The sequence below is a fragment of the Epinephelus lanceolatus genome, chromosome 17, assembly GCF_041903045.1.
Source record: "Epinephelus lanceolatus isolate andai-2023 chromosome 17, ASM4190304v1, whole genome shotgun sequence".
NCBI classification, from domain to species: Eukaryota; Metazoa; Chordata; class Actinopteri; order Perciformes; family Serranidae; genus Epinephelus; species Epinephelus lanceolatus.
The window spans coordinates 7,491,820-7,519,196 of NC_135750.1; the positions used below are offsets into that span (position 1 = coordinate 7,491,820).

At 42.2% G+C, this 27,377-nt stretch overlaps 1 protein-coding gene across 1 annotated transcript in view; it reads left to right on the top strand.

Moving 5' to 3' along the window:
- Positions 1-23,089: 23,089 nt before the first annotated feature.
- Positions 23,090-27,377, top strand: part of akt3a (v-akt murine thymoma viral oncogene homolog 3a) — a 68,445-nt gene continuing 64,157 nt past the window's right edge. Inside the window, exon 1 of the mRNA XM_033612585.2 lies at positions 23,090-23,356. The gene's annotated coding sequence lies outside the window, so the exon portion shown is untranslated. The remainder of the gene's footprint in view (positions 23,357-27,377) is intronic.

A 27,377-nucleotide genomic window follows, 5' to 3' on the forward strand; every position in this document is an offset into this window, starting at 1 on the left:
AAATTCAAATTCACCTGTACTGTCCTGGCGGTTTGAGGGACCACACATCCTGTCCATCCATCCATCTAAGAGCCTCCCAATCCTCCACAGTGTGTCCCTCAGCTTCCCTCATCATGCCCTTAATAGAGGCAAGCAAGAGGGGAGACATTCTGGGAGACACTGGCTGGCTGACAGAGGAAGAGGAAGGGAAGGAGGGGGGGCGCAGACAGATGTTTGAATCTCAGCCCCGGGGCGATGAGATCAATCCATCCTCCGAGGCAGAGACAGAAACAGAGGGATAGATAGAGACATGGAAGCAGTGTCTGTGAGTACAGTTGGCTGCCCTCTTTCCTCTCTGCATCCTAGATATCAAGGCATCCAAACCCAAATATAGACACCCTGAATACACCTATGATCTTGGAAGATGTGAAATAGCAAGAATGCGACATACATGTTGTGTGCACATCCCTCTCCTATGCTCATATTCATAGTGAGTGCAGTAACAATGTAGGGTTGTTTAAGTTGCAACAAGCAGCCCTGTATCATCTTGGTTTCATCGTGGGAACAGCAGATACATTTTCACACAGAGGGGTTTTGCGACTCTTTAATGCCTCTCCAAGATCTGTAGTTTCATTTTTTTGTAAAGTTTATTTTATGAGTCAAATGTCAAATTTACGACCTCAAAGTGGAGTTTCTCTGCGGGATATTCTCCGCTGTAGATTTAACATATTGCACACAAAGTGCATGGCATCCAGAGAGATTCAAAGGGAGGAAACTGTGTTCAAAATACCAAAGTATATACAACGCTTCAACTCAAACTACAAACCCCGACGTCCCCTAAGCTAACTCCTGTCAGACACTCAACAAAAAAAACTTTTCGTCTGTGTCAAAACCTCCAAGAAATATTCAAGCAACTTTTTTTTTTCCCAGCTGACTGGGGGAGGAAGTCCGTCTATATAGTTTAATGATCTGATCATCTGGACCAGTGTGGCTGCTGTTGTAGGAGTCTGGAATGCAGCCATTTTGACTGAGTGTAAAATATTCATGAAGTACCAATGGTAGCCCATCTGACTGGCTGGGGAACAGCTGCTGGGTCTCTGTGCCTCTAGAGGTGCAGCATCTGTCCATTTGAGGAAAGTGAATATGTGTCTGCGTAAGTGCATGCTCGACTTTACATGTGTGTTTCTCTACATGTGTGCATGTGTGCCTTTCTAGACATGTGTGTGTGTATGAGAGCACACATCCTGATAAATTAGTGTGTGTGTGTTGTTCAGCGTGTCTCAGGGGTACCAGACATCAGGAGAAACAACTGTGTATTTAACTTGCTTATCTCCAGATGGTGGAGGATCATTTTAGAAATGATCAAAAAGTGAGTCTCGGTTTTATCAGGATCTGTTCTTGTCAATCAAATATCACTCATACACACACACATACACACACACACACACACATGCACACATGCAGACACACATGAGTGCAGTCGGCTGTGTGGTGTGTGTGATGTGTTAAAGTGAGCGCGTCTTTTGTGCATCTGAAGTCTCTGCCATTCTATATGTATCTGTCCCAGCATCGGCACATCACAGCTCCATGTGTGTGTGTGTGTGTGTGTGTGCGTGTGTGCGTGTGTGTGTGGGGGGGCTGTTCGCACCCGTGCGTGTGAAGCTCACAGAGAGCTGTGCAGCTTTGGCTGTGGCTGCATGATGGACATCTGGAAGCTAAATTGGTTAATGGCGCCTCCAAGCCAACAGCCAGCCGGCCGTCCCCATCGCTGAGCTGAGAGAGAAAGAGAGAGAGCGTGTGTGTGTGTGTGTGTGTGTGTGTGTGTGTGTGTGTAACGGGGGATAGGCTGGAGTGATGGTGGGTAGAGGGGGGGACTCTACATCTGGCCAGCCGTCCTGCCACAGACAAACACCCCTGCTGGACATTTGGGGACTTTTCCCTTCCAAATTAATTTTTTTGTGTTATCTTCAGAGTACACTCCAAACAAAATCAAATTTGTTGTGTTCACACGGACAAACTGCTGCATTTGAGACCATAAAGAAGCAGCACATTTGGCTCTGATTGCCACAATCCATAGTTGCATGTGACTGAGTTAGTCTTGATGCAGCTTGATATTTAAAGCTCCTCGTGTTCTGAGGAACTTCAACCCACGTCGGCTTTCATAGTGACTCAGAAGCCCACAGACAGTCTAGAAACACTTCCTTTTACTCATTTTATTATTTTGTATAAACAACACAAAACAAATAACATAATTTTAACATTTAAATACACAAATACCAAAAGAAAAAGAGCCTGCAGCCATGTAAGGGTGAGGTTGTACTTGGGCACAGTGGTGCTTTCAGTAAAACACTAACATCAGCTGCTATTATACTTACAATGACTGTGTTAAGCGGGTAGACTGTTTACCATGCTTACAACCTTTTATTTAGCATGCTCACATTTGCCAATTAGTGCTAAACTGAAAGTATAGCTGAGGATGAAGGGAGTATATTTAGCTCTGTAGTAGGACTAAGTGTTAGTATATGGTCCTGACTACTGTGACGCCTTTGTTTTTCTTCTCCATATCCTACAAGCATTCAGTGTCATAAAATACTACCAGACGCCCCAGATGTGTGGTATATGTTTTGTATGCTCTGGTGGCATCTCAGCCTGCTGAACTGCTATCTCTATTAAATACACTATGCTTGACTTCAGTTCACCACAAATTGTTGGGTTGTAGCTGCTGCCAATCCAACCTGGTCTCACTTCAAAGCTTGGACACCAAAAAAAGCCATCCTTTCACATCAGCACGATACGTGGCCAGTCACTGCTATTGTTTAATGGTGCCAGCAAGTCAGGGAGAAACGCAGTGAGACAACAATTAAAGTTAAGGTGGCGGAAGACCATGTGGGCGGCATGGGTGGTGGACCACCAACTTTCACCCAGGAGGCCAGTGTTCGCTTCCCGTAAAATTGTAAAGATAAACCTTATTCTTTTTTCCTAAACCTAATCATGTGTGCTAATTGTATAAGGAAAAAAAGGTCAATTTGCAGTGTTGTATAGATGTAGTGCTTTTATTTTGAAAGAGACTACATGCAAATGATACATGTCCAGTGAAAATGGAAGTGTATTTTGAAAGAAGATGCATGTAACATGCAGAACTTGACACAGCGATCTAGAACGTCAGCAACCAACACACCCAGGGTACCTTGCACATCGTATCGTGATGTGGAAAGTCCATGACCAAATGTTGATATGTGATGACGTCTGAGTGAGAATTTGTTGGAAGATCACATGTCCCATTGAATCGAAGAATGCACAAAATATACAAATAGTATTTCTGTTTAGATCTGGGTACAAAAGGATCAAATAATTTGACTGGAGATGTTTCGATTTACTTGGCATGGGGCTACCAATACCCAGCCTACTCTGTCGTAGTTCTGCAAGTAAAAATCAGACCTGATGACGGCACTGGAGGAAAAGTCACAGGATCACCAAAGTGACTACAATTCATCGTGAGGGGAAAATGAATATCTGCAGCAAACTTCACAGTAAGTCGTCAAGTAGATGTCGAGATATGTCAGTGGAAAAGTGAATCATTTGACAAGCTCATGGGCCCGGATGAAAAATCAGGGGACCATCAAAGTCACTGGGCTTCATCCTCTGGGGATCATGAATGTCTGTATAAAATTTCATTACTACTATTGACAGGCCCGTCTTCAGGGGGGTCAAAGGGTACAGATGACCCCGGTCCAAGGCCAAGGGGGGATCAAGTAAACAATTTTCTCACCATTTACTCAATTTACTTACTTTTTTGGCCCCATGTGACTACCTCTGCTTTTCAAAATAAGAGTCAATACAAGTACAAGTAGATACAAAATACAAGTGGAAATATGAGTCATTGGATTATATGTACAGGAAGTATAAAGATGTATAGGAACCCCACCCTGCTGGATGTGGATAAGGGGCCCACTTTCCATATAAAAGGAAAATAAGAGGTGTAACACACAGCAATGCAACACCAGCCAGCATCATATATAAGCAACATAATGTAATAACCAGATGACAGACAAAGATATGACTTATATATCAGTTTAGTTCGGAGCACACAGTCGGCCTTATAGACATCTACAACAGGAGACACTCTAAGCAGGAAGTGAATGGAGATGGAGGCTGATAATCACCGCAGCACAAGAGAGGAGCCAGTCGAGAGGCCAAAGCAAAGTGAAAAGATGAATGACCAAGGTTGTAAGGTAGATGACAAAGGACCCATAATATCGGCCATCATTCATTACAGCAATAACACCAAAGAGAATGTACTTTATTATGATGTGACTGTGATGTAACCGGTTCAGCAAAGCACCCATAATGACTATAAAGAGTGTCATGGGGGATATAATCACATCTCACCTCTGCATTCAGAAACAGTTTATTGTAAAGTAATATAACACTCCTGTATAGGTATCTGAAGCCACAAAAGCTGCCATAGCAACCAGTGAAACATGGCGAGCAGTGCTTCATGGGAGCTGAAACTACCTACAGACCAAAACACGTCACAGCTCTTTCATACACGGAGCTCCTTGATGATTTTGTTGTGCTGTTAGAGCACACAACAATAATCAGATCGCCAAAAGCCAGATACTGTCGGGCATGCTGCAGCTGCTGGATCTGTCCAGGCAGAACCCACACACACACACACTCACACCAATGATGAGAGAGAGGGAGAGAGGAACACTAACATGGACAGAGCTTTAAACAAATACTGCAGATGCAGAACAGCCGAGTCCAGGCCAAGAGGGCACAAACAGCAGAGTGATCCCCTCAAATCTTTTTTTTTTTTTTTTGGTCAAATCACAGAGATCATGTTGAAATGAAAAGTGCTACTGTAGCCTCTGTTCTGCTCTGTCTGTCTGTCTGTCTGCCTGTCTGTCTCTCCTCAGTCCAGATGTCAGAGGAACTAGCCAACAGCTGCGGCAGGAAATGAGCCCCCAGGCAGTGAAAAGGCTAATACACTTCCACACAGAGACCAAAACAAAACATGCACACACGCACACACACGCTGATGAACTCAGAAGAAAGCATGTGGATGATGGACACTGTGCAGGATGACACATGAAGTTTTTTCTTCTTCTACTTAATTCAATTATTTGTGTGTGTGTGTGTGTTGCTTTGTATCATCCTCGCTGTACATGTGTGTGTGGACGCTCACGACAAACATATCCATGCAAGTCAGTACTTTTGTACGTCTGTGACAGTATTCATGTGTCTTTTTCTCTCCTGGATTCATCCATTTTGCGTAAAGCGTGTGTGTGTTTGGGGCGACGGTGTGCCAGCCTGCCAGCCTGCCTGCCACATCGCCAGCCCCCGAGCCAGCGGGAACATTTGCCTTGTGGCTCCAATTCCCAGGAATGCCTAACCTGCGCCAGCTGTTGAGAACATGTTACCTGTGCCAACAATGCGCCGGCTCTGCCCACCACATCAGCTGCCGCTCTGTCTCCATCTGGGTGCGAGATTGGATTTCTGTGTGTGTATTTGTTTGTTTGTGGCTCACTGTATCTTTAACTCTCCCCACATCTGTATTTGGGTTCGCATCTGTGTGCATGAATGCACAGCCTCTTTCATGTGTGCAGTGTGCACAGTGCCAGTGTGTATATGCATGTATGGATGTTCCTTGTGAAGTTGTGTGAGCTGTGTGTGTGTGTGTGTGTGTGTGTGTGTGTGTGTGTGTGTGTGTGTGTGAGCTCTGGTGTGTATGTGTGTCTCCATCTGTGTGTGCTGGGCCTCCCTTGCCTGCATCTGGAGCAGCATTGAAGAGGCTTTCCAACAAGGCCAATGGCGGCCAGCCTGCCAAACAGCCCAGATGTTAGTTCTGTAAGCCTCAGGCTAAATGGAGGGAGCCACACTCTCATTATTCAGGAATAGTAAATTGCAACCACTTTCTCTTTTTTCCTTTTTTTTTTTTTTTTTTTTTTTAGCAGAACAGACGAGAGGCACCATGACAGAATAAAAGAAGGGAAGTAAGAGAGATCTGTAAGTGATGTAATTTGATGTGAATGTTTCTGTAAACCTCTACACACAGCTCAACAAAACAATTATGAGAAATAAATCAGACTAAGTGCCACTTTGATGAATTACCTGTGTCGAGTTTCAAGCCTCCACAAGTTGATGTATAAACTGAAATCTGTGGCTCCCTGTAAGGTGGGAAATTAATCTAAAACACTATGACATGTTTGGGTATAATTTAGATGCATTGTAGGTCTTGTGTTCTTAGTCGTAGACATAACTTGTTTTGGTAATAATAGTGCAGGTAATTGCTGAGGTGTAGGAGGAGAAACATTGCTGAATAGAGGTCAAACTGTCACACAATCATACAGGTTTTCACCAAACAACAAACAACCCCCAGCCAAGAAGACAAAGAGTAAAACTATTAGTCTTCCTATGTGTTCCTAATGTTCCCAAACCTGGCAATTACTTTGGTGAATACAAATCACAACTGATGAAAGATAATGACTTAAACTACAAAATAAGATCCAAATTGTATTAAAGGGATAGTTCGGCTTTTGAAAGTCCCACCTCAAAAAAATCAATATCAGTTTATGTTTATGCTATATTTAGAATATTTTCACTGTTTTAATGTCGGACGATAGCCCCTTTTACACTACCAGATTTTCCGCGAATGTTGGGCCATTTTGCCGGCAAGCTGCGAGCATTTAGACACCCAGCCGGATTGGCGAGTTGATCCAGGACATCTTCGTGGGTAGTCATATTGGAGGAACCCTTTTGGTTTAAACAGAACGAGGCGGCCTTCCGTAATGGGAGGGGCTGTTGATGACTTGTGGGAGGAGCTGTTGATGACGCCGCATGTGTGACCCACTGGATAAACAGGAAACAGCTGATAGCAGGAATTAGTGAGCAGCTAGCAGCAAGAGGGAAACACAAACCGACACTGTAAAGATCAGCAACTGGGGAGACAAGGAATTGCGCGCCCTCCTTGTCCTCACAAATGAAGAGGCCATTAACCGTCAGATGACGGGGACGGTGAAGAACGGGCCGACTTATGAGAGAATCGCCGAAGGACTGACCAGCCGCGGCTTCCCTCCCACGTCACTGTTTACGTCACACGCTGAGCTACATGTTTTGTTACTTGCTCACGCCCCCCATTGCCCCGAAAAAGGCACATTCTCAAAAGTAGGCAGGCGGCATTTTGCTGCACTCCCCGATTTTGTTTTTATACTGCCAATGCTGAAAGAAGACTGATTGGGCTTTCCTGCAAATTTGCACAATTCCTATCTAAAAAGGGCTAATGATTTCTGATGGGCAAATGAGGCTGTTATATCGCTCTCTTCAAAGCCAGACTCCATTAAGAAAAACCAACCCAGTCTCACTCCAGTCGTCAAAATCCGGCGCTTGGGGAGTGACTTTCAGCATCAGACACTGACGAAAAAAGCCACTCTTTAACATCAGGAAACTGACCAACAAACACCGACTTTCACCTACGAGAGCGATGTTCACTACCCTTAAGATCCTAAAGCCAAACCTTGTTCTTTTTATCCAAAACCCTACCACATATATTTGTGGCCTACACCCAACCATGTGTGAAAAAGGAAGTGTATTTCGAAAGAAGACAATGTATGTAACAGGCAGAACTTGACTTTCTCCTTGTACTGGCCTTACATTTAAGGAGTCCCTAAACCGTTGCACAAAAGACCTTAGCAACCAAAACAAGGTTAAAAAAAAAACTTAAGATACCTCTGACTCTATTTAACTGCAACATGACTGAGTTAATGGTAATAAATGAAAAAAACGAACACACCCTGAGAAGAGTCATTGCAATTTCGTCTGACAATTGTTTTCTGTGTTCTGGTATTTGGGGATCAAATTTACTTTGTAGTTTGTGCTTTCTATGATCCTATTCCTCCAGAAGTTTAATATTTTCTTCCTCTGACCAACATTGTTTTTTTGTCTTCTTTCCTTCCGCCATTTTTTCACTATCTAACTACAAGCCAACTTAGTGAGATGATAACAGGATCACAAGTGTGAGTCTAAGCAAACAAACAATCTCCATGGAAGGGATTGTGTGCAACTGTGTAAGTCCTTCAGCTAAGGAGAAATTAAGCCTTAGTGTCATACTCAATGGGGAAAACTTAAGGTGCTTTGCACAACCAGTCCCTGGCTCTGTAGCTGCAGATAAATTGATAATTCTCATGTGGGTTTGCCACTACCGACAACCCCTTTCAAATTACATATTTCATTCATTTTTAATATGCAGGACGACCACCGCTCCCACCTGCTCAGTCTTGGTGAAGGTGCTGGAATGAGTCTAAACTGATAGACATATTCCCACAGATGTATATCTATACAGTGTTTCACTTTATTCTGAGCTCTTGGTCAATCAGACCCTCCTGTATAGACCAAAAGTATAGACTGCATGGATCTAAGTGGCTGAGCCACTTTAAATGAACACACACAGTGTCACACCCAGAAACATGCAGTAAGGTTATCACTGAGGTTAATACGAGCCTTTCAACAGCAGCGTAAGGATGTTATGACAGGCCTCAGTGCACGCTATCGTACACATATTGTCTAGACACAAATAGAGACTTGACACGGGACAACATCAACATACATATTACTCAACAATCATCACTGCATATCTGACAAAATATCAAAGAAAGTAAGAAATTAATCATTTTATTAAATAGTTTTTATGATATATTTAAAGATTTTATAGCTTATATAGAAAAAACATATAGTTTTGTTTTAGGTAATCATTGACTATTTCAAAAAATAAAAAGGTAAACCATGATGCAGATGGATTTGCCTTTTAGAGGACATAATATATCCTAATAATTTATCCCTGAACACAGGTATATTTCTAAGGTGGCAATCTCAGTCACTTACAAGGGCCGCTCTCTCTACTGGCCCTCCACCCCAGGGGCCCCAGTGCAATCACACCCCCTGCAATGTCTGTATTTACACCCCTGCCTTTAAAATATCTGAAGCAGCAAAGTCTGCATGCGTACCACTCTAAAGTAACCAGACAGGCATTTAATGAAAGACAATGGCGACACAAAATCCGTCGTGGTTACAATGAGGTCACCCTCTGTCCTGTCTGTTGCTGTTTTCTAAATAACACAAAGCAAACATCCCTCCAAAATATTCCTCTGGTAAACAAGAGAGCAGTTCTGAAATAAAAACACAACATGTTCTTTCAGCATCAGACAGGACACAATTAGCTTGATCATCTGGACGGGTGTAGCTGTGATGTTGGGGCAGATTTGGCTCTATGTGTGTGTGTGTGTGTGCTATAGTAGCCACAGAGATGGCATCTGCCAGGACGCTTTAGCTCTGTTTGTGAGATCCATGTGTGTGGACTTCCACAGGGCTTAGAGAATGTCCGCTCCCCCCCATATGGTGAGCTGTCACTGGGTCGACACACTGCAGCCCTCCCCAGTGTGGGACCTCCAGCCAGCCATCACACTGACTGAGTAAACAACAACTGGACATGGGCTGATGATGCTTTTTTTGGATAGGATATTATCTCCTTAAATCTGTGACGAAACACCGCAGACGACATCAGAATGATCTATTTTTCACATGAATTACCTCGTCATATGTCGATGTTTATGATATCCCAAAATCTGTTTTTTGGAAAATGCTTTTTGTCAACAAACACTCCTAATCAAAACAGACTTGACTTATTAATTATTTCACAGGGGTTAATTTAATGTTTATGAGAGGCGTCAGATGTTAATGATACGACTGAGCTGGTTTAAAATGGCACACCAAGGATAGGGACATCAAGTCTTGCCTTGTGAGTTTATTAGAAAAGGAAAGACATGTAACTAAGTAGCTGTGAATCAGTTGCAGCTTCACCACGTCTAGTCTGCACCGACAACTTTCTATCAAACACGGCGTACGACACATTTGGGAAATGCAAATTGCTGAGAGAAAAACTTGACTGAGAGACATCTCCTCCCCTGACAGATTTCTCTCTCACATCTGTCTCTCTCTTCCTGCGCACAGATGTTACACTGCAGTTTGCTCTGAGAAGGAGAAGACATCTCCTCCTGTGCCTCCCCAAGGAGCGAGTAGCCTGGGGAAAATCACATTTACACATAAAGTGTTAATGTGTCTCTGTGAGCAAGTGTATGTGTGAAGACGAATAGGGAGTGAGACAGAGGGAGAGAGTCTTACAAAGGAAGTAAAGGAGGCGCAGACCAGAAATAGGAAGTGGCAGGATTGGAAACTGGGGGCCCTCGGGGGCCATCAGAGGCTTTGGAAGTGGGTGGATGAGTGTGTGTGTGTGTGTGTGTTTGGGAGGGGGGGTACCGCTGCTCTCTATCCTCTGGCTGTACGCAAACTGTGTGTGTTTTTGGTGTTGATCTCACCCAGTTGTTGGAAAGCCAAACACAGTCTGTGCACCCAGATGTTGACAGATGTGCTGTGTACAACCTAACTTCCTCTGAAACTCACACAAACACACACAATGACACACAAACACGGGAGAGACAGTAAAACCATATCCTTCCTGTGTCCTCTCCGGAGACGATCTTTCTGGCGCGCTTGTGATACTCAACAAATACCACAATATTCCTTAAAGCCAACTTCAGCCCTGCCGCGCTCTTGAGGGACCGCTGTCCACCGCGCTGTTCCAGATGTTCTATAAATAACTAAAACACACAGGTTTTGCCTCATCCAGATGTGTTTACTTCACAAGCAGCAGTTTGAGAGAAAGATAGAGCGAGAGAAAGACAGATAACAGCTGGAGTCCTCAGTAAAACTATAACTAATGCAGCTCTCCCTGGTGGCCTGGAGTGGTTGTTGCACACATGCAGCTGCAGTGAGGACGTGAGGGACTGCGGTGGTTTGGAGTGGTGGGACATTTAGCTGTCATCTGTCATAGGTCCAGCTGGTACTGATGTTTTAGGGCTTCAACTGTTATCCTGCCCTGTTCTACCCTTCCCTATTTTCCTATTCTTTCCCATTCTTTCCCATCAATCATATACTATCCTACTGTAGCTTTCCCTGTCCTATCACATTTGCCATATTAAATGTCTTTACTAATGAACCAGACTCACAGGTGGTCAAGTTCGAACAGAGCAAACAAAACCAGGCAGGAAGTCGGCAAAAATCCATAAACCAGATAACAAGGAAAGTCGAAAACAATAGAAACAAACACTTTAATGCTGGAAAGTGATGAACTCAGGAGGGAGAACGACGACAATCAGGGAAAGGAACAGGGAATTCAAAGGAGTATGTAAACAGGGTAGGCTGATGGTAAACCAGGGGCAGGTGTGGGAAACACGCGAGGGCAGGCACTGAGATGACAGGAGATGTTTGTCTTTCAAAATGAAACAGGAAATAATATGCACAGACAGCAGGATGTTACATCACGTGCCCTAAACAAGACCAACACAAACAGCCCTGGAAACCTGCTTTCAAATCTTGAGTATCTATCTTTCACATTAAATATTAATGGCTCAGTATTCAATAATCAAGGTGAATGTTTGACAAAAACTGCAGGAAAACAACCCCATGACTGTCATCAGATTTTGAGTTCAATATTGACACTGCAAAGACTGACTGATGCATGAATGCATGTTTACCTTTTGCCACTGAGCTCCATTGACTTCAAACCGGTGAGGAAAACCAAGAGGTGATCTCTGGGGCTGAAAAATAAAGCCATCGTGAAAGTGCCAAAAACTGCAGTTCCTCTAATGGCCACTTGGGGCTGGCTTCACAAGTGAGTCGAGCTCAGTCTCAGTCTGAAGTCGTCAAAATCTGGTGATTGGGCGTCAGATAAAAACAAAAAAAGGCGTCCTTTAACGTCGGCATGAAACACAGACGGTTGCCACTATAGTTTGCACTTAGTTTGCAATATAATTTTGCACTTATATTTATTGCTAAATTGCACAAATGTGTCTGTTTTATTTTTTTTATTTTTTTATACCAGTAGGTGTTTTATGTCATGTATGTTTTTACTGTCTTCTTTTGCAATGCGTGGGCTGCGCACCCATAATTTCGTTGTACCCTGTACAATGACAATAAAGTCTATTCTATTCTATTCTATTCTTAATGGTGCCTGGCAGCATCAGGGGGAAATGCGGTGGGACAAGAACGAAAGCTAAGGCAGCGAGACTCTGAGTGGGCGAGCGGGAGTGGTGCTGGAATGGCTCCAACAACCATTGACTTTCATCCAAGAGAGCAGTGTTTCACATCCTGTAAGATTCTAAAACCAAACTCATGTGTTTGTTGTTGAAGGGAAAAAAACGTCAATTCATGGTAGTAGGCTGTAGTGCTTTTATTTTGAAAGAGACTGTATGGTAATTTCCTGTGAAAACTGGAGTGCATCTTGAAAGAAGACAATGCATGTAACAGGCAGAACTTGACACAGCGTCCTAGAATGATTACAACCAACGCACCCAGGGTACCTTGCACCTCGTATGTGGACGTGGTCCATGACCATGCATGCCAATATGTGATGAGGACGGCGTGCGAATGAAATGTCACCAAAAGTCGACACAGAAACGTGAGGACGCTCACTGACATCACTGCTACCTGCTTGAGGGCGGGCTTTTAAATTTTTGGACCTACTCCAGAGAAGGTAGGCGTGGCTCTGCATGTCTAAACTGACAGTGGAAACAAAAATTGTCACGGCATGGCTTTACTCGGCGTGACCAAGAGCGCCAATGGAAAAAGAATATATATGTGTGTGTATGTCCATGATGAAATGAAAGCTAAGGCCTTGACTGTAAGACTAAGATTTGTGCAGACAGCAAAGAAAAAGCATGGAAGAAGAAAAGTGAGTTCAGCCATATGTCAAGGTCACACCTCAGCAATGGCAGCCGCCATCCTCTGGAACACAAACAGATCAAAGTTCCTCCCATCCTCCTTCTTCTCTCTCTCTCTGCCATCCTCCCACTGCTTCATTGACTCGACCACTGAGCAGAATCCACACTGATGGCACCCAGTGGAACTCCAGCATGCAGCTGGAAGAGCGGCGAGAGAGGAAGTGTGTGTGTTTGTGTGTGTGCGAGACAGAAACAGAGGATTCATATGCGTGTTCATGCCTGGAGATGTTTGCGTCACTGAAGGGAGGATGGGGGTTTCTGGCTTCTCCCACTGCCTCATGCAGGTAACATCTGTCTCCAAACACTGAGACCCACATACCAAATATTCACTCGCAGTATTTCTCACACAGCCGATAACACAACACAATATGACAATATGACAATATGACAGTTTAGGGTGGACAAACCACCCTAAACTGACCCGTCTCTGTTTGCCCAGTAAACAAATCTAACCTCAGCCAACAAACTGCAGTCTCATCCCTCCCGTCACAGCCAGGAGCTTATGACGTTGGGAAGCGTCAGAACAAACCTGAGCAGCAAATCAGGAGCTTTTGCCTCGAGGCTCGGCTCTCTCTTTATCACCACGGTGCAAAATGACTCCTACATTACTGCAGCAGCTTCCGCTAAGCAGCGGTCAATCACATAATTGCTTTTACCCTCAGTCGTAAATAATCCTGCCGTCACATTAGGACTTCCAGACGCAGACGCTGCACACGAACATGTGCTCGGGTCAGTGGGAGCTACAGGAATAATTTTGATAAACGTGTTTCCAGGACGGGGTGTTTTACTGAACTGTGAACTCTTTATCATCAACATGTCAGCATCATAATAGGGCGTATTTGACTTTGTTACTCACTGGGTGGACTTACTTTCACTTTTTATGTTTTGCAAATGATGTTTTTAAAGTAGTTCCTCAATTTTTCAGTCTGAAGCAATGCAGTGGTTTTACAATAAGGAAGTGAAAATTGTGGGATAGGAGCTTCAAATAAACATGACTAAGCAGGGGAAAGATGCCGTGTGAATGAAATGCAGATATTCATGAAAGTAAATGTCCAGTTATTGCTTTTATGTAACAGCCAGCCGATACCATACAACAGCAATTCACCGTAACAGGAGGAAAACTTTTGTGCCAAAAAAAACCCTGAGAAAATAAAGAAAGATTAGATTTTTCCTCCAAAAATAAAAAGTGTTCAAACATGTCAGCCTGATATTTATTAACCGTTTTAACCTGAGTCAGCATCCATTATCTCGTGCTGCATTCAGGTGCCGTTCACAAGCCTTTAGAATATGAAAACATAGTGATTTTGTTTCTATGGAAAACATAGAAAAAGGCAATGAGCATTATTTAAAAACTCAGAAAATATCACAATCTAATTATATACTTAAAATATGTGACAGAAAATAAATACAGATATTATTTTGTTTGATTTATAGCACAATTTTCAGGTATTTTTTTGGCTTTTTTTTTTTAACTTTTCTTTGTTGCTTATTTTCAGTTTATTTTCCTCTTTGTTAGGTTTTTTTCCTTTGTGGTTTAAATTTTATTTGTTGCTTATTTTCAGGTAATTTTCTTTCTTTTTTTACATTTCATTGTTGCTTATTTTTAAGTAATTTTCTAGTTTGTTAGGTTTTTTTTCCTCCCCCCCCCCCCCCCCTGTTTTTTAATTTTATTTCTTTATTTTTGCTTATTTTCAGGTAATTTACCTGTTTGTTTTAATTTTGTTTCATTTTTTACTTTTCTTTTTTTGGCCTGTTTTTGAGTAATTTCTTAGTTAATAACATTACTTCTAATAACGTGAATAACTAATTTTTGGGCCATTTATTAAGTATCTCATTGTCTTCTTCCCATGTTTTTGAAAAAAAAATCAAGTTTGCTCAGGTTGCAAAGGGTTAGATGAGGTCTACAAGTATGTAAAAATAAAGCTTGGGCAAATATACCAGCTTTTGGATGATGGTTATTTGGAGCTCAAACAGACAAGTGTTTCACAACTAATATCAATAACGTGTGTTTTTATCTTTGTTTAAAAACTTCGGTCTGTTGCTATCTATCACTGCCTTTTGGCAATACACCATTATTTATTGATTCTAGATGGCACATTATCGCTTCAATTAAGAGTTTATTGCAGTATTATTGCCACTTTTGTAAAGTTAATCAAAATCTGTTTTCACTCGTCTGGCCTCGAGCCCTTCGTTTTAGGGTAGAGCAGCTGCACACTGTGGAGCAACCTGAGAAACCAGACTGCTCCAACCCGGAGGTGGAGGCATGTGTGTGAGGTGGGGCTCGGCATAGAGGACAATACCAGTGTGTGTTTTATGTGTGTGTGATGGAGGGTCGGGGGGTGGGGTGCTTTTTTTGGGGGGGAGTGCAACCTGTCTGCACGTGAGCAGAAGGTATGCACGTACACACATGCTGCATATGTGAATATGGGAACATATGCGTGGATACAAGCACATAAACAGGATGACAAATAAACACGTGGAGGCACAGACAAACACCTCAGCGCACATGTTCACTCTAAAACTAAACACGTCAAGGTCTAACTTACAAAACTAACCCAAGGGGGAACCTCCGGGGCTGAAAATGAAGCCAGTGGAAGTGCTAAAAACTGTGGTTCCTCAAATGGCCACTTGAGTCTGTCAAGTCCAGCAAGTCAAACCCTGTAGACCGCCATGTTAGCATGCCCTACTTTGCAGCAGATATAAACCTTAGTGGGTCCAGCAAGCACAGGACTTTAACCCAGGAAAACAGTGTTCAAGACCAACAAACAACAACATGGGTTGTGGCCTTTGTGACACTCAAAGCTGGGTTTTTTTGGCAACATTCATGACCTTTTCCTGACCATAACCGAGTAGTTTTGTTGGCTAAACTGCTCAGCCCTTCTTACTACCAACTATGTATCAAGATACAACACAAAATACTACCTCCATCATCATTAAACTCACATGGGCAGCAAAATATGCCAAGCAGGGATGAGATTACACAGTGATATGTTTTTAAACTAACCTGTCATCATCCCATAATGGACAAAAATGACAGGAACACTTTACAGTGTGGTGCAATCAGATACAACAACCCTGCAATACATGATACCTTTTCAAGGCGACTGTTGAAGTGTAGTGCAGCTGTAATGTTCAGTTTGTTGACACTGTGTAAGAGAAGTGCACATTAAGTATCTCTGAAGTTTGGTTTAGTTTGTGGAGTTATTTTGAATTGTACTAGGTCTTTTATTTGGTGCACCCCCTGTGCTTCTGTGCCTGTGCAAAGTAACAGTGACATTGATGACAATGGTGATGGTTTAAGGCCATGAAGTGATGCCACCCTGTAAATGTGATGTATTCTACACTCTCTTGATACATTAATGTGAAATCTGAAGCTACAGTAACATAAAACTGTAACTTTTTAGTTTATAGGTTGCTTTAAATATATGTAAATTTGTATCTGGTCATCTGGTACTCCGCAGACTACATTTCACACCTGAGTGCAGAATAGGTGACCCAGAACAGAGCAGAGCCATGCTGGACCATACTGGCTCCCAAGCTGTCCTGCTGCACAGCACACCTTCAACACCGTGGCTGCAGCTGCTCTGTCCCGTCTCGTGTGTGCATATGTGTGTGCGCGCCTGTTCTTGTGTGTATGTATCCCCTGCACAGAGTCTGTCTGGCCGCAGCTGTCCCTACCTCTATGCGGGTCTCCGGGGCGAGGCTGACCTCTCTCTCCTGAAGCCACTTCAAAGAGACCAGGGATGGGCTGTAGGGGTACGGGGTGCTGGGCCGTCCAGCACGGCTGCTGCTTCCCTGGGCTTTGGGAGCTGGGGCTGGAGTTAAGGTGGGAAGGGGGGGGGGGTGCACAGGTTGGGTGTGTTGCAGGAGGTGAAGGGAGGTGCAAACATAGGAGGAGCGGGGGGTATGTGTGTGGCAGGAGGGCAGAGACAGGAGGCATGGGAATGGGGGCAGGGATGTTGTTATAGTCGAAAGCTGGAAGTTTAGCTTTGAGTGTGTGTGTGTGTGTGCGCACCGTTGAACCTGGACAGACCTTCTGTGCTCTGGTGTCACCTCGGAGTGTCAGGGGTGTGTGTGTGTGTGTGTGTGTGCAGCGCACCATCTCCTCCACGGGGAGTCAGGGGTCCAGCTTGGTGAGAACTGATGGCACATTGGCCCCAGGGGCCAGTGTTACACGGGGGTCCCAATGGAAAAAACTAGATTACCGGCTGTACACACACACACACACACACACACACACAGAAAAAAGAACAAAATATCTGACGAATTTCTGCAATCTGGTTTAACAGCTCTAACTTCTGACGACAAATAATCTGTGTGTCTCTGCAAAGAAATAATCAAAAAGTAGGACACATAGGGAGAAATTAAAGGGACAGTTCACCTTAAAATCAAAAATTCATACATTTTCTGTTTCCTGTTTTCTGTTTTCCTGGGAAAATATGTATTTTTGATTTTGGGGTGAACTAACCCTTTAAAGGGAAACAAGGGAAGGAAAGGAAATTAAAAAAGAGAACAGAAAAGCAAAGGACAAAAGATGTAAGGGAAGATCAAGAAGAAAAGAAAAGAAACAAAGTCAAAGTAAGAACTGCATATTCAACTAATTTTTTTGAGGCTATAGTTTGTGATCGTAGCATTTGGCTTACGTAACACTGTAAGAAGTGTTTTTGTTCGTTTTTTTAGCCATGATAGCAGTATGGCAACAACTATTTGATTGACACACATTTATGTTCCCCTATGGTGAATTCCTAATAATTTGGGTGAACACATTTTATCTATCATCATAATCAAGCAAAATTATCCCTTGCAGACTGATAGAGGTATCTTGTACATACACACCTACACTGTATGACGTATATGCACATGGAAACCCAACATGCCTGGAGTTCACAAACATACACCATGTGGTGCACTTGTGTGTGAGAACACGCACCGATGAACAACACATACCTAGAGGATCCCACCTTAAAATGTTCCTCTACAGCTGATGTGACTGACTGGACAGACTCACTCTTCCACTGCAAAGACTGTGCATAATGATGCCTCCAGGGAGCCCAGGAAATAGACTAGTGCACTTATTATAAGATTGCTGTTTGTCCAAGTCCCTTTGAAATGGAGGTCATGTGGAGAGTAACATATCAGGGCCAATACACTGAAATAAACTCTGTGAACCCGAGCACTTTTACATTGTTTCATACAGCACACATCCTATGAAATATGTATCTTTAAGCTGTATTGACTTGCATTTGCATTTCATTCTACACATTAATTTAAACCTTTACTGTTATGACAGTACAATTTGCTCACATGTTTTAATCCACTTTTTACAGTAGTTTTTAGCCACTGGGTACATTTTCCAACACTTTTTATATTCTAACAACATTATTAATATGCAAACATTCAAACGTGCCTCCTCAGGGTTTCAATATCTGTACAAACGTTTGTAACAAAGTTGTACAAACATTCATGGTGCCCTGGTGATAAACCCTGATGATTTTGGTTATCCTCTGACATTTCCTTAAGCGCTGCCAGCAAGACAAGTTTTTCACTTATCTTGTGAAATATCTCAACATCTGTTTGATAGATTGGCACAAAATTTTGTACAGACATTCATGTTGCACAAACAAATTAACCCAATGGCTTTGATGATCCTGTGTTTTTTTCCTCTAAAGCCATGCTACTAAAATCTGGTGCATGTATTCATCCCCATCAGACTGAATTGTAAAAAATATACTTATGATTATATGATTGGTTGGAATCAAAATCATGTTGACGATATTTCAAATGTCTAACGACTTCAGAATTTCACGTTGCGTGGATAATAACACCATGACCTTTTGCAGATGTTGGATTTTGTTCTCCATACCTTACGACTAACAGCATTATTCTACGTCATCTAAAGATGATGTTTGCATGAGACATCTGCAAGACGTTGGATTTTTGTTACTTAACAACAATTTAAAACCAACAAAATATTAATGGCACGTCATCTGTTTTCAGTTTTCTACGTCAAATTGACATTGGTATTAGACGTTGACTGACTTAGAATTTTGGTCACCTGATGTCACACCTAAATGCAACAAAATATCAACATCTAAAGAAGTTGGCTGCCAGTTGGTTTATGACAAAGGCCTGCAGAACTAATGACATCACCGTCTGTCTCAGCTGTACTTGTTCGTGCTAATCTGTAAATGTTAGCAGGCTAATATTCTTGTATCTACCCGATCTGTCCTTGAACTTGATCTGTTCAGGTTCCCTGCCTGACACTAAGCATTTAACGTCAACGCCTAACCCCAACCATCTTTAAACATGTGTAGAAGTTTCGGGTACAGACCAGACGGCGACAAGGCTAACCTAAGATTGTGAACATGGTGAACATTAAACATGCTGAATATCAGCTTCACATTTAGTTCGAAGCACTGTGCAGTCTCACAGAGCTGTTAGCATGGCTGCAGACTCTTAGTCTTGTTCAGATGTTATTCTTGTGTTTATACTTCAGATTTGACAGCATAAAATACGTGTTAGATTTTTTTTCCTTCCTTTCCTTTATCTTAGATTTTTTTTGTCATGTTCTTGTAATAGTGCAGACTAACATTTTATATATGAGCTGAAGTTGACGACTGACTCTAAGTTGTTTGCATGTGCATGTGTGTGTGTGTGTCACAGGGACACGTCTGGCCACAGCAACGACAACAGAAGGGCTCCCCTGTGTTGCCTTTTTCCTTTTCAAGCTGTCTCTTTACCCCCACCTCCACTGCCTCCCCTACACACACACACACACACACACACACACACACACACACACACACACAACACACACACACACCTTCCCTGGCTGCTGGTCTCAGCCCAACACTCCCCCCTCTGCACACGGGGGCTGCGAGCAAAAAGGCCAGCTGATGGCAATATGTGTATGTGTGTGAAGAGAGGCCAGAGCAGTACACACATATCTGACACGCTAGGTCCACCTGTGTCTGCACTCTGTGCCCTGCCATGGCCCCATACCTACACCCTCTGCCGCTGCTGCCCAGCTCCGTACACCATCTGGGGAGACAGGCAGCGAGAGGGAGCAAAGGAGAAGAGAGAGCAGATGAGGGAGGGCGTCAACAAATTTTTAAATTAGGCCTCAATGTGTTAAAATTTAAAATGTGAGCACATTAATATAGCAGGCAGCTCAGTCACCAGGAGAGAATGTTGGCATTTTTGTGTATGCAAACCATGAATAAATACATTTGTATGTTTTATACCTATCATGTAAATGTTCCAAAAGTGACATAATATATGAGCCGACAAGAGATGGTGAATTGTGATACTTAGGGAGGATGCCTGCCAAGCTGCAGACCACTGTTTGAGACCAAGAAACAGCGAGTCACCACTGTCTTTCCAGCTGCTTTTTCTAGTGGGGATAGTAGATAGATATTGAACCTGGAACCTGCTGCTCAGGTCATTTACACCCACGTGATATGCACCCTAACCACTCTGCTATCAGGTCTAGTAGGCTGCTTTTAAAGTGAAATGCAGGAGAGAGAACATACCAAGCCTGAGCAAGGATGCCCAAACTCACCATCAGCCTTAACAGCTCTAAGCACTATAATATGGCAGCTGACCCCACTGGCTTGAAAGGACCTGCACAGGAATTCAACAAATGCATTGTATCAACAATCTGAGCCTTAAATGTCCACTGAATATTTTGGTTTACACTGGACAGATCAGCTGCTGAGTAACGATTTCAGTCGTATGCTTTGCAGCTGTCTGTCCTTCCGGATGTAAACAGCAATTAACATAGTGCAATGCCCTAATGTTAGGGAGCCGCAGGGGCTGCTGACCCGACTGACTCACAGTCAACTGTTTGCTCAGTTGCTCAGAAACCACCAGGAAAGACTTAAGGATAACTAAGTACACAAAGAACTAAAGAAAAAGACTAAAAACAATTGAGCATTTTATAACTGACTGTACTGTCAGATCCACTGGTTACCGATCAGACAAGGTGACCCGATCAGACACATGCAGTCTGCTGACATTTCCCCAGAGGTTATCTCAGATTAAGATTTTTAACAGAAAGCCTGTGTGACAAACTGAGGGTGTGGAGTTTGAAAGACATACAGAAGCTGGCACTTGTCTTTGTTTGAGATGAATCAGAGCACCTCAGAGGCTGGAAATCAATATGAATATGGATTTTACAAATTTTCATTTCAGCTCTTTTGTTACAGAGGACATGTGGACATAAAGGAAAATCACAGGTGTATATTACAAAATCAATAATGGTTGAATTCCATTTAGCTGCTTTGGTTTCAGGGTCCTGACACTGTCCATGCTGGCTCACTGTCACACCATCATAGCTAACTGGGTCATCTGAAGAAAAGAGCCATCTTTTAAGTCATTCATTATTGTTATTATCAATTTATGTCACTGTCACGACTTCTTTAAAGTTTCAAATTTTAACTTTGAAGTTATTGTCAAGTTGCCATATGCACAACAATTAGGCTACTGAAAAGCAGTTAATGTCAATGAAAATGAGAGATCTCAGGCTCCCTCTAACAATACTCGTTAAATACAGTTGTATAAAAAAAATTATGAAGGTTAAAAAAAGGGAATCTACAGTAGAAATAAAATAGTGCAAAGTTAAAATAAAGGAATAAAATACTATATAATATAATAATGAAAGGTCACGATTCACTACAGCATAGCTCAACGTTTTGTTCCAAACAAACACCAAAATCTCAAGGCACACCTGTATTTATATCAGTGCAGCCTCTATAAGGTGTGTTATCAATCTTACCAAGACACGTTTGTTTGTTTTTATCTACTAATATCAAACTACAGCTGACAATCAACTATTACCCATGCAATATTTAACAAAAATGATTCAAGAATTCATCTTACACTTTTTAAAATTACATTAAAGCACCAATAACACATCCATTTAAATGGGAAATAATAGCAGTGTCTCAATTCAGGGGCTGCAGCCTGTGAGGAATGCAGCCTTCACAGTCGACGTAAGCCACGTCCTTTGCAGACCGCATCAGCCAAACCGACCAGTCTCCAAAATGGGACGGTCTGGTCTGTGGAGGATTTCCTGGTTGCATCACCAGTTGTTCTCAACCAACCTATTGGCGTTACTGTTACCTAGCAACCAGCTGCATTTGACAAAAGAAGGAGTAGGCTAGTACATTAGTTAGCCCTCAATCATGGACCCAGAAATTGTTTATATATATACATATATATATATATATATTTATTATTCAATACTTGGGGAGATGTTTCAGACACCACAGTTTGATATATTTCAGGCTGATGGACTGTTTACAGGTAAACGTATCAAATTAAGATTGTTTAACCTGTGTGCGTTTAGCTAATAGTAATGTTAACAACAGTTATCCATTAGCTAGTTAACTACTGTTAGTTAACTCAGCTTAATATAATCGTTATCAGTGCGCAGTGCATCTTGAAGGATTCATCCAGTTGCATCCTCAAATTCTGAGAAAGAAGGCCGCATTTCTAGGCTGCATGTGAAGGAGCCTTCAAAATGGGACCGCTTTGGTCATGCCGATGTGACGCAATCGAAAGCAGCCTGTGTGAGATGTGTCACACACTTATAATTCCCACCTGCGAATGTTAAGAAAATAGGTTCCCCATGAAGGTTTTTTTTTTTAATTAAATTGAATTAAATTAAATTACATTTTTTTAATAGACTCATTTATAACATTTCATTTATAACATTTATAACTTTTTGTATAGGCCGAGTTGAATATTGCAATAATAATGTGCTGTTATCACAAAATCCCACAGCATTGGATTTGCACTTGGCATAGCCTGCATGTGGTTTAGTGGCACGCATTAGTTGGGAGAGGAATAAAGATGGTGGAGGCATCTTATCATATGAAACATTTAGAGGATAATTCAAAAAGACACAGCAGGTAGGCGAAATTATCAGAAAGTGTCCCACTGTACCAGTATTCACCACTGAAGTAACTATACTTAGTTATATCCCATCACTGGCTGTACTGGGACCAGCACCAGCACCAGTTCAGGCCTCCTCCCGCAAGATCTCGCAGATAAACAGCCTTAACACCGGCTCACTCTCGCGATGTTTGGCTGATTAGCCGGCAGACACACACAGGATGTTGGAATGGGGTGATGATGAGAGAGGAGAAGCACGCACTGAGCTGCAACCGTTAAAAAACGAAAACGGGAGGGCGAGGAGAAACGGTAGGATGTGTGTGCGTATGTGTGTGTAACTTTGTGTGTGTTTGCGTGCACGCGCCTGTGCATGAGCGAAAAGGGGGTTGCCGTTCCTCCGGGTGACGTCACGAGTTTTCCTGAAAGTCAAAACAACCGTTTGCTGCGGTTAACCGGAGCTTTCCGCCTCGGAAATCCGTTTGATGTATCTCTCCGTTATTTCTCCCCCGGTTGACAGCGACGGTTACTAGCTAGCTTATAACGTGTTAGCTTAGCTCGCAGTCACTCAGAAAGGAGGACGGAGAATATAACCTGGGCGGTTTATGACGAGCAGGTGCACGGGGACACCACAGCACCTGCCGCTACAGGTAATACTGTTATCTATCCGTACTGTCGTGACAGTGAACGCCACATAAACCCCGGTAAAAGTGGCGTGATAGTGTGTGTTTATGTCGTGATAACGGTAGCGAGGTGGTGGGGGCGTTACCGGGTTTGATGGTGGGTCACTCGGGAGTGATGCTCAGCACTAATGTTCATGTCACGGTCGAGCAGTTGAGTCTGCGGTGCTGTCACGATAACGGGTAACGTCACTTTGTGATGACGGGACATTTGTGTGTGTTTTAATGTGCTTATGTTTAATATCCGTGCCGTTTTTCTGCCATGCTGCATGCAACATGCGTCAGTCTGACAGTCATGTAGCACCGTGACGTAGATGATGCAGTAACTGTGAGTCCTTCAGTCATTCATGGCCTGGGTCACTCCTCTCATGCAGTGAATTACCTACTCATATTGTCTTTAAAATGGGTGAAATATTTATAGCAAAGGACCTAAAGGATAGATAATTGTCCTCTACAAACACAGAGTAATCCTCATTAAGAATACTTTTCTGTTTTCACTTCATTGAGCCTTTTTTTGTAGGCATCATGTGCTTTATTTGACCATGTCTCCAGTGGTAGTCAACTTCTACAAGACCTGTAAACCATGAAATATTTCTTTATTATTTTTATTTATTTGTTTGTTTTTGTCGGCCATGTTAAACTCTCTCTCTGATTATATAGATACTGTTCATTGTTGATTAATATGTTGATTATTTTCCCTATCAATCGATTAGTTGTGTGGTGTATAAGATGAAAATTGTAAAAAAAAAAAAGTTAATTAGTGTTTCCCAAGATGACACCCTCAAATGTCTTGTTTTGTCCACAACCCATATAAATTCAGTGTACTGTCATAGAGGAGTAAAGAAAATGGAAAATATTCACATTTAAGAGGGTGGAATCAGAAAATTGTGACTCATACTGGTACATTTATTATCAGATTAATAATAAATAAGCAGCTACACTGCACACAAGAGGGCTGAATTGCTTCTTCTTTCAATTTAGTCTTCATTTGATATGTTACAAACAACGTGTTTCGCTCATGGTGTCATTAGGTTTGTTCAATCACCTGCACCAAGTTATAAGAACTGACAGCCCTGTGCATGAGGCATGTGCTTTTTAATTGATTATCAGCCTAGATAACAGTTGGCAGCTAGTTGATTAATCGTTTCATCATTGCAGCTCTGGCATTTTCATCATTTACCGTGTGCCCCTAAGGTCATTTTCCTCTTTTAGTTAGTAGTTTCCAAAAAAGAAAAAGAAAAAATGAGACTCCATTATTATTGGGACCATTTTCAGGAAGTGACGTAATTGTTTGGAAAGGAATTCAAAGCTATAAAGTAGGGTGATAATAAACTTTTCCTCATGCCTTTTTTTACCTCCATCTTTCATGATAATCTGTTTGTCACACTGTTGAAGTTGCACCCTATTAGACTAAATTATGAAAAAAGTTGGTCTGATTAAAAGAAGGTAAAAACAAGTTCTGGTAAAGGTTACCAGCTAAATCTGATTTAATCAAAGAGCTAGGGCTGGGTGGAATGGACCAACATGGACCGTTCCACCCATAAGGATTATTATTTTGATGCCCAAGACTGGCTAATATGTTTCCCAGTTAAACAGTTATTATTCTTAAATAATGCAAAAACACATGAAAACAGTTAAGAGGCTAAACTAGTCCTGTATAACAGAAATGATCTGCCTACTCAGTTGCAGTGTTTCAGGTGATGAACGGTCATTTACATGTTCATAATCATCCCAACAGCTACACAGACTCACTGCTAACGTCTGAAGCAATCGTATATCATGTTGATTTTCATAGCTGAGGTGGAGAGAGACGCCAAACAAGGCCTTGTGATTTGTGATTTACGCAAGTGGCCACATGTGTGATTAATAGGGTATGTCACACTCATGGCAGAGAGTGATGTCTTTGATGATAATGGTGATGATAATGATGGGAATAGTGTTTATGATGCTGCTGCTGCATCAGGGCCAGACTCAGGAAAATGCTAGGACTTGTGATTAGGGCTGGTTTTTGTACCTCAGTGGCCTACTGTATTGACTCTGAGTGACTGAAATGTGTCCGTTATAGTATTTTAAATGGTTGGCATGAATGTTTTGTCAGTTTTGTAATCTTGTGTACTTGTTCTTTGATCAGATAATCTCTTACCATTTTTAAAATGGAGAAGAAATTGTAGAAAAATAAAACAATAAGGTATCGAAAGTATCGAAAGTTTACAAAACCAGTGTTTTTCATCTATATGGACTACACGTCTAAGATACAAACTCTTTGACATAAGGCTGCATCTGACATTATTTGCATTATTGGTTGATCTGCCGATTAGTTTTTTAAGTCATAGTTTAGTCTATAAAATGTCAGAAAATTGGGAAAAATGACGAACACAACCTCCCACATCCCAAACGGATGGATTCAAGTGCTTTGTCTGGCCAAAAATCAAAAGTTATTCAAATTGCAAAGATATAAAACAGAAAAAAGTAAAAAAATATTAACATTTTAGAAGCTGGTACCAGCATACGTGGTATCTTTGATTATAAATTGAATCAAACAGTTAACCAAACATAGAAATAGTTGCCTAATTAATTAGTCGATATAATCATTTTAGCTCTGCTTTACACAGGAACAGTAGCAGCTTCTGTTCTCCATCACCATCTCCATGCCAGCACTCACAGTCCAAAACACAGTCACTCTGTTATGTTCATAAAACTGAAGAAAATAGACTTAAATCCCTCAGAGTGTGCTGTGCTGGTGAACCCCACCTCTGCCGTCAGCTACATTGATTAAAATAGAAAGGTTTGCTCCATCAGACCTGCGTTAGATGTTCAATCAAAAAAATGTCCCTGAAACACATCCTGAGCGAAACATTTGACCCGCCAGAGGCTGGAAGAAGAAGAAGATTGTGGGCTCGCTGCTGCTGATGTCAGCCAGGGTTTGTGTGAGGCCACAGTTTCAGTCGAGGAGGGGTGAGGTGTGTTGTCCTGACAGGAAGGTGGAACTAATATTAGACTGTCGTCTCATCCTTTCTGTACACAGTTTTTTTGCATGTTGTAAGCCACTTTCAAAAGCAAAGCAGTTGAGATTGATTCATGAATACTCATCCTCTTCTACTGACTGCATACCAGAGTTATATTAATATGCAGTGACGCAGTTCCAGGCAGTGATTTGTTTTGAAAGCAGTTATTGGTATGATAATTGTTGGTTTGTTCAAGAGTCTGTGGCCACAGAGGAAATCCATCAAAACATTTATCAACCTCGACTTGGAGAATGGTTGGAAGTTGTTGGTCTGAAACATGCAAACCTCCAGTGTGGTCCTTTTAAGATATAGGATGAATAGCTTGTACACATGGGCAACAAAGTTCTGGTCATGCTTGATGTGTCAGAGCTATTTCTGATTGTATTATTTTTTCCAGTTGCGTTCCTTTATTGCCTCACAGTGTGGGTTGGTACATGCAGACTGATTAATGGTGGGGTAGCTGACTGTCTGCTCCTTGCCCTCTGTCTCTGTCTCTGTCTCTATTTCCTGTGAGTCTGAGTTTCTCTTGTCGCACTTCTTCTCACACTCTCCCTTTCCTTGTCATTGTTTTTTTTTTTGTTGTTCTTGTCATTGCCTCTGGAATGAAATATCATGAAATAAATGTCGTCTGGCAGGTGCTTCCCCTGGCATGGTTGGTTCATCATGGCAGCACATATCTCCATGGCAACAGCTGCCCTGGTGACAAGGGGGTTGCCACTGTCTGGACTTTTTGTTCCTCTCCTCTCCTCTCCTCTCCTCTCCTCCAGATTAAGGTTAGAGCTAACTGAAGCTTCATTGAATTACACTGTAGTCTTAAAGCCTAATCCAGACCTGTACAGTGCCTATAAAAAGGATTCGATCCCCTTGGTTGCACTGGGCTGAGTATCATTTGAAATTTTCTCTAAATCAGTGCTAATAAGTTCTGGTATCAACAGAGCAACAATACCTTTTATTTAACCTTATGTCTTAGTTTGACAAGTATAGAC